The following is a 12,885-nucleotide window of genomic DNA, read 5'->3' as shown; positions in this document are numbered from 1 at the left end:
GTATGCAGTCCAATGAGTGTTGAGGCTCGCAGCGGGTATCGTTATTTTCTGACCTTCACAGATGAGTTGAGCAGATATGAGTATATCTACTTGATGAAACATAAGTCTGAAACATTTGAAAAGTTCAAATAATTTCAGGGTGAAGTGGAAAATCATCATGACAAGAAAATAAGGTTTTTACGATCTGATCGCGGAGACAAATATTTGAGTTACGAGTTTGGTCTTCAATTAAAACATTGTGGAATAGTTTCACAAACTCATGCCACCTGGAACACCACAGCATAATGGTGTGTCCGATCGTCATAACCGTACTTTATTGGATATAGTGCAATCTATGATGTCTCTTACCGATCTACCAATATCGTTTTGGGGTTATGCATTAAAGACAGCTGCATTCACGTTTAAAAGGGCACCATCTAAGTCACCATCTAAGTCCGTTGAGGCGACACAATCTGAACTGTGGTTTGGCAAGGAACCAAAGTTGTCGTTTCTTAAAGTTTGAGGTTGCAATGCTTATGTGAAAATGTTTCAACCTGATAAGCTCAAACCCAAATCGGAGAAGTGCGTCTTCATAGGATACCCAAAAGAAATTGTTGGGTACACCTTCTATAACAGATCCAAAGGCAAGATATTCTTTGCTGAGAATGGATCCTTTCTAGAGAAGGAGTTTCTCTCGAAAGAAGTGAGTGGGAGGAAAGTAGAACTTGATGAGGTAACTATACCTGCTCCCTTATTGGAAAGTAGTTCATCACAGAAATCTGTTCCTGTGACTACTAGACCGATTAGTGAGGAAGCTAATGATGATGATCATGTAACTTCAGATGAAGTTACTACCGAACCTCGTAGGTAAACCAGAGTGAGATCCGCACCAGAGTGGTACGGTAATCCAGTTCTGGAGGTCATGTTACTTGACCATGACGAGCCTACGAATTATGAGGAAGCGATGATGAGCCCAGATTCCATGAAATGGTTTGAGGCCATGAAATCTGAGATGAGATCCATGTATGAGAACAAAGTATGGACTTTGATTGACTTGCCCAATGATCGGCGAGCCATTGAGATTAAATGGATCTTCAAGAGGAAGACGGATGCAGATAGTAGTGTTACTATCTATAAAGCTAGACTTGTTGAAAAAGGTTTTTGACAAAGTTCAAGGTGTTGACTACGATGAAATTTTCTCACTCGTAGCGATGCTTAAGTCTGTCCAAATCATGTTAGCAATTGCCGCATTTTTATGATATCTGGCAAATGGATAAACAAAACTACATTCCTTAATGGATTTAAAGAAGAGTTGTATATGATGCAACCAGAAGGTTTTGTCAATCCTAAAGGTGCTAAACAAAATATGCAAGCTCCAGCGATCCATCTATGGACTGGTGCAAGCATCTCGGAGTTGGAATATACGCTTTGATAAGTTGATCAAAGCATATAGTTTTATACAGACTTGCGGTGAAGCCTGTATTTACAAGAAAGTGAGTGGGAGCACTACAACATTTCTGATAAGTATATGTGTATGACATATTGTTGATCGGAAATAATGTAGAATTATTCTACAAAGTATAAAGGAGTGTTTGAAAGGATTTTTTCAAAGAAAGGCCTCGGTGAAGCTGCTTACATATTGAGCATCAAGATCTAAGAGTACATACCTTGACAAGATTTTTGAAGTAGTTCAAAATGGAACAGTCAAAGAAAAGAGTTCTTGGCTATGTTACAAGGTGTGAAATTGAGTAAGACTCAAAGCCCGACCACGGCAGAAGATAGAAAGAGAATGAAAATCATTCCCTATGCCTCAGCCATAGGTTCTATAAAGTATGCCATGCTGTGTACCAGATCTATTGTATACCCTACACTGATTTTGGCAAGGGAGTACAATAGTGATCTAAGAGTAGATCACTGGACAGCGGTCAAAATTATCCTTAGTGGAATAAGGATATATTTCTCGATTATGGACATGACAAAAAGGTTCGTCGTAAAGGGTTACGTCGATGCAAATTTTGACACTGGTCTAGATGACTCTAAGTCTCAATTTGGATACATATTGAAAGTGGGAGCAATTAGCTATAGTAGCTCCGTGCAGAGCATTGTTGACATAGAAATTTGCAAAATACATACGGATCTGAATATAGCAGACCCGTTGACTAAACTTCTCTCACAGGCAAAACATGATCACACCTTAGTACACTTTGGGTGTTAATCACATAGCGATGTGAACTAGATTATTGACTCTAGTAAACCCTTTGAGTGTTGGTCACATAATGATGTGAACTATTGGTGCTAAATCACATGGCAATGTGAACTAGATTATTTACTCTAGTGCAAGTGGGAGACTGAAGGAAATATGCCCTAGAGGCAATAATAAAGTTATTATTTATTTCCTTATATCATGATAAATGTTTATTATTCATGCTAGAATTGTATTAACCGGAAACATAATACATGTGTGAATACATAGACAAACAAAGTGTCACTAGTATGCCTCTACTAGACTAGCTCATTAATCAAAGATGGTTATGTTTCCTAACCATAGACAAAGAGTTGTTATTTGATTAACGGGATCACATCATTAGGAGAATGATGTGATTGACTTGACCCATTCCGTTAGCTTAGCACTCAATCGTTTAGTATGTTGCTATTGCTTTCTTCATGACTTATACATGTTCCTATGACTATGAGATTATGCAACTCCCGTTTGCCGGAGGAACACTTTGTGTGCTACCAAATGTCACAACGTAACTGGGTGATTATAAAGGAGCTCTATAGGTGTCTCCAAAGGTACATGTTGGGTTGGCGTATTTCGAGATTAGGATTTGTCACTCCGATTGTTAGAGAGGTATCTCTGGGCCCTCTCGGTAATGCACATCACATAAGCCTTGCAAGCATTGCAACTAATGAGTTAGTTGTGAGATGATGTATTACGGAACGAGTAAAGAGACTTGCCGGTAACGATATTGAACTAGGTATTAAGACATCGAAGATCGAATCTCGGGCAAGTAACATACCGATGACAAAGGGAACAACGTATGTTGTTATGCGGTCTGACCGATAAAGATCTTTGTAGAATATGTAGGAGCCAATATGAGCATCCAGGTTCCGCTATTGGTTATTTACCGGAGACATGTCTTGGTCATGTCTACATTGTTCTCGAACCCGTAGGGTCCGCACGCTTAAGGTTTCGATGACAGTAATATTATGAGTTTATGAGTTTTGATGTACCGAAGGAATTCGGAGTCCCGGATGGGATCGGGGACATGACGAGGAGTCTTGAAATGGCCGAGACATAAAGATTGATATATTGGAGGCCTATATTTGGATATCGGAAGTGTTCCGGGTGAAATCGGGATTTTACCGGAGTACCGGGAGGTTACCGGAACCCCCCGGGAGGTATATGGGCCTTAGTGGGCCTTAGTGGAAGAGAGGAGAGGTGGCCAGGGCTGGGCCGCGCGCCCCTTCCTCCCCCCTAGTCCGAATAGGACAAGGAGAGGGGGGCGGCGCCCCCCCCCCCCTTCCTTCTCTCTCTCCTCTTTCCCCCCTCCCGAATCCTATTCCAACTAGGAAAAGGGGGGGAATCCCACTCCCGAAGGGAGTAGGACTCCTCCTGGCGCGCCCTCTCCTGGCCGGCCGCACCCCCCTTTGATCCTTTATATACGGAGGCAGGGGGCACCCCTAGAGACATAAGTTGATCCACGTGATCATATTCTTAGCCGTGTGCGGTGCCCCCTTCCACCACAGTCCTCGATAATATTGTAGCGGTGCTTAGGCGAAGCCCTGCGACGGTAGTACATCAAGATCGTCATCACACCGTCGTGCTGACGGAACTCTTCCCCGACACTTTGCTGGATCGGAGTCCGAGGATCGTCATCGAGCTGAACATGTGCTAGAACTCAGAGGTACCGTAGTTTCGGTGCTTGATCGGTCGGGCCGTGAAGACGTACGACTACATCAACCACGTTGTGCTAACGCTTCCGTTGTCGATCTACAAGGGTACGTAGATCACACTCTCCCCTCTCGTTGCTATGCATCACCATGATCTTGCGTGTGCGTAGGAAAATTTTGAAATTACTACGTTACCCAACAATATGCACGAGTAGAACACAAGTGAGTTGTGGGCGATATAAGTCATACTACTTACCAGCATGTCATACTTTGGTTCGGCGGTATTGTTGGACGAAGCGACCCGGACCAACATTACGCGTACGCTTACGAGAGACCGGTTCTCTCGACGTGCTTTGCACAAAGGTGGCTAGCGGGTGACAGGTTCTCCAACTTTAGTTGAACCGAGTGTGGCTACGCCCGGTCCTTGCGAAGGTTAAAACAACACCAACTTGACAAACTATCGTTGTGGTTTTTGATGCATAGGTAAGATTGGTTCTTGCTAAGCCCGTAGCAGCCACGTAAAACTTGAAACAAACAAAGTAGAAGACGTCTAACTTGTTTTTGCAGGGCATGTTGTGATGTGATATGGTCAAGGCATGATGCTAAATTTTATTGTATGAGATGATCATGTTTTGTAACCAAGTTATCGGCAACTGGCAGGAGCCATATGGTTGTCGCTTTATTGTATGCAATGAAATCGCCCCGTAATGCTTTACTTTATCACTAAGCGGTAGCGATAGTCGTAGAAGCATAAGATTGGTGAGACGACAACGATGCTACGATGGAGATCAAGGTGTCGCACCGGTGACGATGGTGATCATGACGATGCTCGGAGATGGAGATCACAAGCACAAGATGATGATGGCCATATCATATCACTTATATTGATTGCATGTGATGTTTATCTTTTATGCATCTTATCTTGCTTTGATTGACGGTAGCATTATAAGATGATCTCTCACTAAATTTCAAGATAAAAGTGTTCTCCCTGAGTATGCACCGTTGCCAAAGTTCGTCGTGCCCAGACAACACGTGATGATCGGGTGTGATAAGCTCTACCTCCATCTACAACGGGTGCAAGCCAGTTTTGCACACGCAGAATACTCAGGTTAAACTTGACGAGCCTAGCATATGCAGATATGGCCTCGGAACACTGAGACCGAAAGGTCGAGCGTGAATCATATAGTAGATATGATCAACATAGTGATGTTCACCATTGAAAACTACTCCATTTCACGTGATGATCGGTTATGGTTTAGTTGATTTGGATCACGTGACCACTTAGAAGATTAGTTGATTTGGATCACGTGACCACTTAGAAGATCACATGACCCATTGACTAAGCCTCTTCCACGAGCAAAACATGATCAGCACCAAGGCTCCATGGGTGTTAGAATCATTACTGTGTAATCTAGATTATTGACTCTAGTGCAAGTGGGAGACTGAAAGAAATATGCCCTAGAGGCAATAATAAAGTTATTATTTATTTCCTTATATCATGATAAATGTTTATTATTCATGCTAGAATTGTATTAACCGGAAACGTAATACTTGTGTGAATACATAGACAAACAAAGTGTCACTAGTATGCCTCTACTAGACTAGCTCATTAATCGAAGATGGTTATGTTTCCTAACCATAGACATGAGTTCTCATTTGATTAACGGGATCACATCATTAGGAGAATGATGTGATTGACATGACCCATTCCATTAGCTTAGCACCCGATCGTTTAGTATGTTGCTATTGCTTTCTTCATGACTTATACATGTTCCTATGAATATGAGATTATGCAACTCCCGTTTACCGGAGGAACACTTTTTGTGCTACCAAACATCACAACGTACCTGGGTGATTATAAAGGTGCTCTACAGGTGTCTCCAAAGGTACATGTTGGGTTGGCGTATTTCGAGATTAGGATTTGTCGCTCCGATTGTAGGAGAGGTATCTCTGGGCCCTCTCGGTAATACACATCACTTAAGCCTTGCAAGCAATGCAACTAATAAGTTAGTTGCAAGATGATGTATTACGGAACGAGTAAAGAGACTTGCCGGTAACGAGATTGAACTAGGTATTGAGATACCGACGATTGAATCTCGGGCAAGTAACATACCGATGGCAAAGGGAACAACGTATGTTGTTATGCGGTCTGACCGATAAAGATCTTCGTAGAATATATAAGAGCCAATATGAGCATCCAGGTTCCGCTATTGGTTATTGACCGGAGACGTGTCTCGGTCATGTCTACATTGTTCTCGAACCCGTAGGGTCCGCACGCTTAACGTTACGATGACAGTTTCATTATGAGTTTATATATTTTGATGTACCGAAGGTTGTTCGGAGTCCCGGATGTGATCACGGACTTGACGAGGAGTATCAAAATGGTTGAGACATAAATATCGATATATTGGACGGCTATATTTGGACACCGGAAAGGTTCCGGGTAAGATTGGGACAATACCGGATCACCGGGAGGTTATCGGAACCCCCCGGGAGGTATATGGGCCTTATTGGGCCTTAGTGGAAAGGAGGGGAAAGGAGCAAGGGAGGGGGGCGCCCCCCCCCCAAGCCCAATCGAATTGGAAGGGGGACCTGCCCCCCTTTCCTTCCTCCCTCCTTCCTCTTCCTTCCCTCTCCTACTCCTAATAGGAAAAAGGGGAGTCCTACTCCCGGTGGGAGTTGGACTCCCCCCCTTGGGCGCGCCACCCTCCTTGGTCAGCGCCCTCCTCCACTCCTTTATATACGGGGGCAGGGGGCACTCCAGAGACACAATAATTGATCATTGATCTCTTAGCCATGTGCGGTGCCCCCCTCCACCATAATCCTCAATAATATTGTAGTGGTGCTTAGGCGAAGCCCTGCGACGGTAGAACATCAAGATCGTCACCACGCCGTCGTGCTGACGGAACTCATCCCCGACACTTTGCTGGATCGGAGTCCGGGGATCGTCATCGAGCTGAACGTGTGCAAAAACTCAGAGGTGCCGTAATTTCGGTGCTTGATCGGTCGGGCCGTGAAGACGTACGACTACATCAACCGCGTTGTTATAACGCTTCCGCTTCCGGTATACGAGGGTATGTAGACAACACTCTCCCCTCTCGTTGTTGTGCATCACCATGATCTTGCGTGTGCGTAGGATTTTTTTTGAAATTACTACGTTCCCCGACATTAACATGCGATAAATAATCAATCCAAAGTTCTTTTCAGAGAAAATATGATGAAAATGTGTAACAATCTTTATTCCTAGATTACCCCAATGTCACCATGGGAATCCGGAAATTGATTACCAAAACATATATCAACTAATCTCAACAGATTATCCCATAGTCACCACGGGTATCCACAAGCAAGGCATACATCAAGTGAACTCAAATCCAAAGTATTCAATCCAACATATGAAACTTCAAAGAGCAAGAATCAATTCATCACAAGAAAGATAGAGAGACAAAAACACCATATGATCCAATTATATTAATAAAACGCATGGTACATCAAGATCGTGTCCTATCAAGATCATGAGAAAGAGAGAGAGAGAGAGAGATCAAACACAAAGCTACTCGTACATACCCTCAACCCCAAGGATGAACTACTCACACATCACCATGGGAACATAGGAGAAGCTGGTGGTGATGGTGGAGATGCCCCTCGCTGCACTCCGGCGCCACTAGAGGGGAGAGGGAACTGCTACTTGTGAGCTACGTTGAGATTTTCTCCGAAGAGTAGGGGAGATGTAGTACAGTAGAGATATGTATTTCCCTCAGTGAGAACCAAGGTTTGCCGAACCAATAGGAAATCACGCAAAGCCTTGTGAACAACACCTACACACACAAAAGCAAATACTTGCACCCAACGCGGGCAAGAGGGTTGTCAATCCCACTGAACTCGTTACGAATGTTGGGGATATCGCTTATCGGGAACTTATCATCTGACCCATGATAAGGGGTAAATCAGCCAGTTTATTGGCATATTGTTCGATTTATTGCCATATCCGTCGATTTATCTTATCGGTCAGATACCAGTAAGCGATAAACCGACCAATTTATCAGAATATCGGAAGATACCTTGAACAACACTTGTTACTTGCAAGGTTTAAATCTTGTATAGATAGATGGATAAATTGCAAAGTAAAATAAAAGTAAATAAATTACAGCAAAGTTATTTTGAATTTTATACTATAATAGAAGTAGACCCCAGGGCCACAGTTTTCACTAGAGGCTTCTCTCTCGAACGCATAGCATACGGTGGGTGAACAAATTATTGTTGGGTAACTGATAGAAAAGCACATAGTTATGACGTATTCATGAGAATGATGATGTATATAGGCATCACGTCCGAGACAAGTAGAACGACTCCTGCTTGCATCTACTGCTGTTACTCCACCAATCGACCGCTATACAGCATGCATCTATGGTATTAAGTTCATAAAAAATGGAGTAACATCTTAAGCAAGATGACATGATGTAGACAAAGGAAACCCAATCAATAATAAACCTTGTTGTTTTACCCTTAATGGCAACAATACAAATACATCTCTTGTCCCCTTCTGTCACTGGGATATACAACACCGCAAGATTGAACCCATCACAAAGCACCTCTTCCACTAAAGATAAATCAGTCTAGTTGGCCAAACTAAAGAGATAGATCAGAGAGAAATATAAAGCTATAACAATCATGCATAATAAAGTTCAGAAAAAACTCAATTACTTTGAATGAATAACCTGATCATAAACCTATAATTCACCGGATCCCAACAAACACACTGCAAATGAGATTACATCGGATCTAACTCCAAGAAGATCAAGGAGAACATGGTATTGAAGATCAAAGAGAGAGAATAAGCCATCTAGTTACTAGCTATGGACCCGTAGGTCTATGGTGAACTACTTACGCATCATCTGAAGGGATCAAGGATGATGTAAAAGCCCTCTGTGATCGATCCCCCCCCCCCTCCGGCAGAGTACTGGAAAAGGCCTCCAGATGGGATCGTGGAAGAACAGAAACTTGCGGCAGCGAAAAAAGGGTTTCAGGTGGCTCTCTCTTGGTTTCCCATTATTTGAGAATGTATAAAAGTGAAATTAGGTCAGACGGAGCCTCGAGGGGCCCACAAGGTAATAGGGCACGACCCCCCCCCCCACCCAAGGACGCGCCCTGTTGTCTTGCCATCTCCTCGTTTGTCCTCTGATCTCCTCCCAAAGTTTCTAAGGTCTCTTTTGTCTAGAAAAATTTGTCAAAAAGTTTCATAGCATTTGGACTCCGTTTGTTACTGATTTTCTAGAAAACCAAAAACAAGCAGAAAATATGTGACGCCCTCGATTTGACCGTACACTAATCATACACGCAAATGTGTACGATCAAGATCAAGGACTCACGGGAAGATACCACAACACAACTCTAGACACAAATTAAAATAATAAAAGCTTTATATTACAAGCCAGGGGCCTAGAGGGCTCGAATACATAAGCTCGAAAACACAAGAGTCAGTGGAAGCAATAATATCTGAGTACATACATAAGTTAAACAAGTTTCCATAAGATGGCTAGCACAAACTAGGATACATATCGAAATAGGCGCAGGTCTCCTGCCTGGGATCCTCCTAAACTACTCCTGGACGTCATCAGTGGCCTGCACGTAGTAGTAGGCACCTGTAGTGTAGTAGGAGTCATCGTCAACGGTGGTGTCTGGCTCCTGTACTCCAACGTCTGGTCGCAACAACCAGGTACGAAAAGGGGGAAAAGAGGGAGCAAAGCAACCATGAGTACTCATACAAAGTACTCGCAAGCAAGGAACTACACTACATATGCATTGGTATTAATGAAAGGGGTAACCCTTTCTTTAGAAAATGATGAATATGAAGTCCGGGAGGCTGCGGCTGCATTGATCTCGGTAGCTATGCCACCCACGGAATTTAAAGAGCCTAAAGGAGTGTGGGTCATATATTCTGCTGAGCGTCGTTGTTGCCAAGGTTGTATGTCTTTTTTCAACCTACTCAAGTCCAAACCGTTGGGGCCCCTTAGAGGTTCTAACCATGGAGCACGAAGGTCCCAAAAACGCATAGTTTCCCCTCCAAAGATAACCTCCCCAGTTGGGGAACGCATTAGATATTTACCTAAACCTGTGGGTCCTTGAGCGGATCCCACATTAGCTCCATATACTGGATCAACTAAAGACTCTGGGCTTCCATCAAGCCACTACTACATCGATTTTGTTAGTCTTTTGTTCCTCGATGCTCAATCAAACCCTCTTTTTTTAAGATGGAATCTTCCTCTAGGCTCTCGTATTCCGCTCATGTCACGTCGAGGTACTGCAGAAAAAAGAACTGCAAAACCGTTGCTCCTGTAGTGGCCAAATAAGGTTTAGCTGCTCTTATAACAAAGGAATTCATATTTACAATGAAAATTTGACATACTGTCGTATTGAATGATCCGGGTCGATTGCTTGCGGTGCATATAATGCACACAGCTCTAGTTTCTGGTTGGGCTGGCTTAATGGCTTTATACAAATTAGCAGTTTTTGATCCCTCTGATCCTGTTATATGTGGGCTAAACTGCAGAATGCCGGAATAAGAGGGGGATAGCTAGTCCTATCGAAGACTACGCTTCTGGCAGCCTCCATCTTGAAGTAGAAGAAGAGAGTAGATGGTAAGTTAACCAAGTATTATCGCATAGCATAATCCTACCCGACGATCCTCCCCTCATCGCCCTGTGAGAGAGCGATCACCGGGTTATATCTGGCACTTGAAAGGGTGTATTTTATTAAGTATCCGGTTCTAGTTATCATAAGGTCAAGGTACAACTCCGGGTCATCCTTTTACCGAGGGACACGACTATTCGAATAGATAAACTTTCCTGCAGGGGTGCACCACATTTTCCAACACGCTCCATCCCCTTTCGCCGGACACACTTTCCTGGGTCATGCCCGGCCTCGGAAGATCAACACGTCGCAACCCTACCTAGGCACACCAGAAAGGTCAGTACGTCGGTCTAAATCATATGGCGCAGGGGTCTGGGCCCATCACCCATTGCACACCTATACGTTGCGAGGGCGACCGAAAACAGACCTAGCCTCCCTAATACCAAAGCAGGCGTTCCAGTCCAATCCGGCGCGCGCCGCTCAGTCGCCGACGTCAAGAAGACTTCGACTGATACCACGACGTCGAGCGTCCATAACTGTTTCCCCATAGTTGGTTAGTGCGTATAGGCCAATGGCCAGACTCACATCAAATACCCAGATCTTGTTAAGCATGTTAATTGAAGTAACCACGAAAGTCGACCAGGGCCAAGCCCACCTCTCACCTAGGTGGCCTCAACCTGCCCTGTCGCTCCGCCACAAAGTAACAGTCGGGGGCCGTCGGGAACCCAACCCCACCACTACCTGGATGGAACCACCTGCCCCTTCAGCCCCCATATCGGAATCACTTGCGGGTACTCTATGAGCCGACCCGACTTTAGTCACCACGTGTATCACATATTATGTATATAAGTATATACCCGTGATCACCTCCCAAGTGATCACGACCCGATAGTATAGCATGACACACGGACAAGAATGTAGAGCCACTGATGGAATACTAGCATCCTATACTAAGTATTTGTGATTGCAGTTAAAGGTAACAACAGTAGTAGCAAAGACAGGCTATGCATCATAATAGGATTATCGGAAAGCAGTAACATGCTACACTACTCTAATGCAAGGAGTAGAGAGAAGAATAGGTGATGTCGGGTTGATGAAGGGGGGGGGCTTGCCTGGTTGCTCTAGCAAGCAGGGTCGTCAACACCGTAGTCGTACTGAGTAGCAGCGGCGTCGGTCTCGGTGTCTAGCGAGAGAAGAGGGGGAAGAAACAATAAATATAATGCAAACATAAGCATGACGATGCATGACATGACAATGAGCGGTGCTAGGTGTGCCCTAACACAGTAGGAGGTGATACCGGCGAAGGGGGAAACATCCGGGAAAGTATCCCCAGTGTTTCGTGTTTCGGACGGATGAACCGGAGGGGGGAAGTTGCATGTTCACTATGCTAGGGACATGCGGCGGACGAACGGACTGCGTATTCGGATTCGTCTCCTCGTTCTGAGCAACTTTCATGTACAAAGTATTTTCATCCGAGATATGGTTTATTTTATATGATTTTCTAAAGTTGTAAACATTTTCTAAAACTAATTTTAGTTCAAAATAAATACTAAATTGTTTTCTGGCCCTTCTCCAGAGATTCGTAACTCCGATTAGGCTAAAAAAGTTACACGATTTTTCTCCGAAATTCATGCGGTGAAACAAGGGCTCCAACCAACCTAAGTGCTGCTTACAAGGCACCACGACGTGCCCAAGTGGGTAGGGAGCGCCGGCCTGCCTTGTGGGGCCCTCAGGAACTATTTTGCGTTGATTCTTCGTGTCAAAAATCATGTATATTTCATAAAATATCTTCATAAATATTTATCGTGTTTGGACTTTGTTTGGTATGGTTTTTTTGCAAAACAAAAAACATGCACAATACATGAATTGGCACTGGGCACTAGTTTGATATGTTAGTCCATAAAAATAATATAAAAGCGCATTAAGACCATATAAAATTATTATAAACATGACATGAATACTTCATAAATTATAGATACATTGGAGACAAGTCAACTGACGGTCTGCACCGTAACACCGGTGCGCCCTGCTGCAATGAAGATCTGCCATCCGCTTGCAGCGTTCCGCCAACCATGGCAACAGCTCGGAGCATCTCCCTGCTACAATGCAGCACCCCCATTAGTGCGACAACATCGTCGTCATGCATCGCCTGCTACACCGAAGCTCCGTCGCCGGCCATGGTAGCAGCTCAGGGCCTGTCCTGCTGAACCGCAACTCCCCTGTCAGTGTGGTAGCAACATCGTTGTGAGTCACCTACTTCACTAAAGCTCCGCCACTGTTCATGGCAGCAGCACCCTCCCAACCTAGCCTACAACAACGAGAGGTGAGCGACAATTTGGAGTGTAGCGCAGCGCCGTCCCCCTTGGGAAGGTGGTGACAAAA

This window comes from Triticum dicoccoides, chromosome 6A, assembly GCF_002162155.2.
Source record: "Triticum dicoccoides isolate Atlit2015 ecotype Zavitan chromosome 6A, WEW_v2.0, whole genome shotgun sequence".
Taxonomy (NCBI): Eukaryota; Viridiplantae; Streptophyta; class Magnoliopsida; order Poales; family Poaceae; genus Triticum; species Triticum dicoccoides.
The sequence above is the reverse complement of the archived record's forward strand: the minus strand, read 5'-3'. Positions refer to the sequence as shown.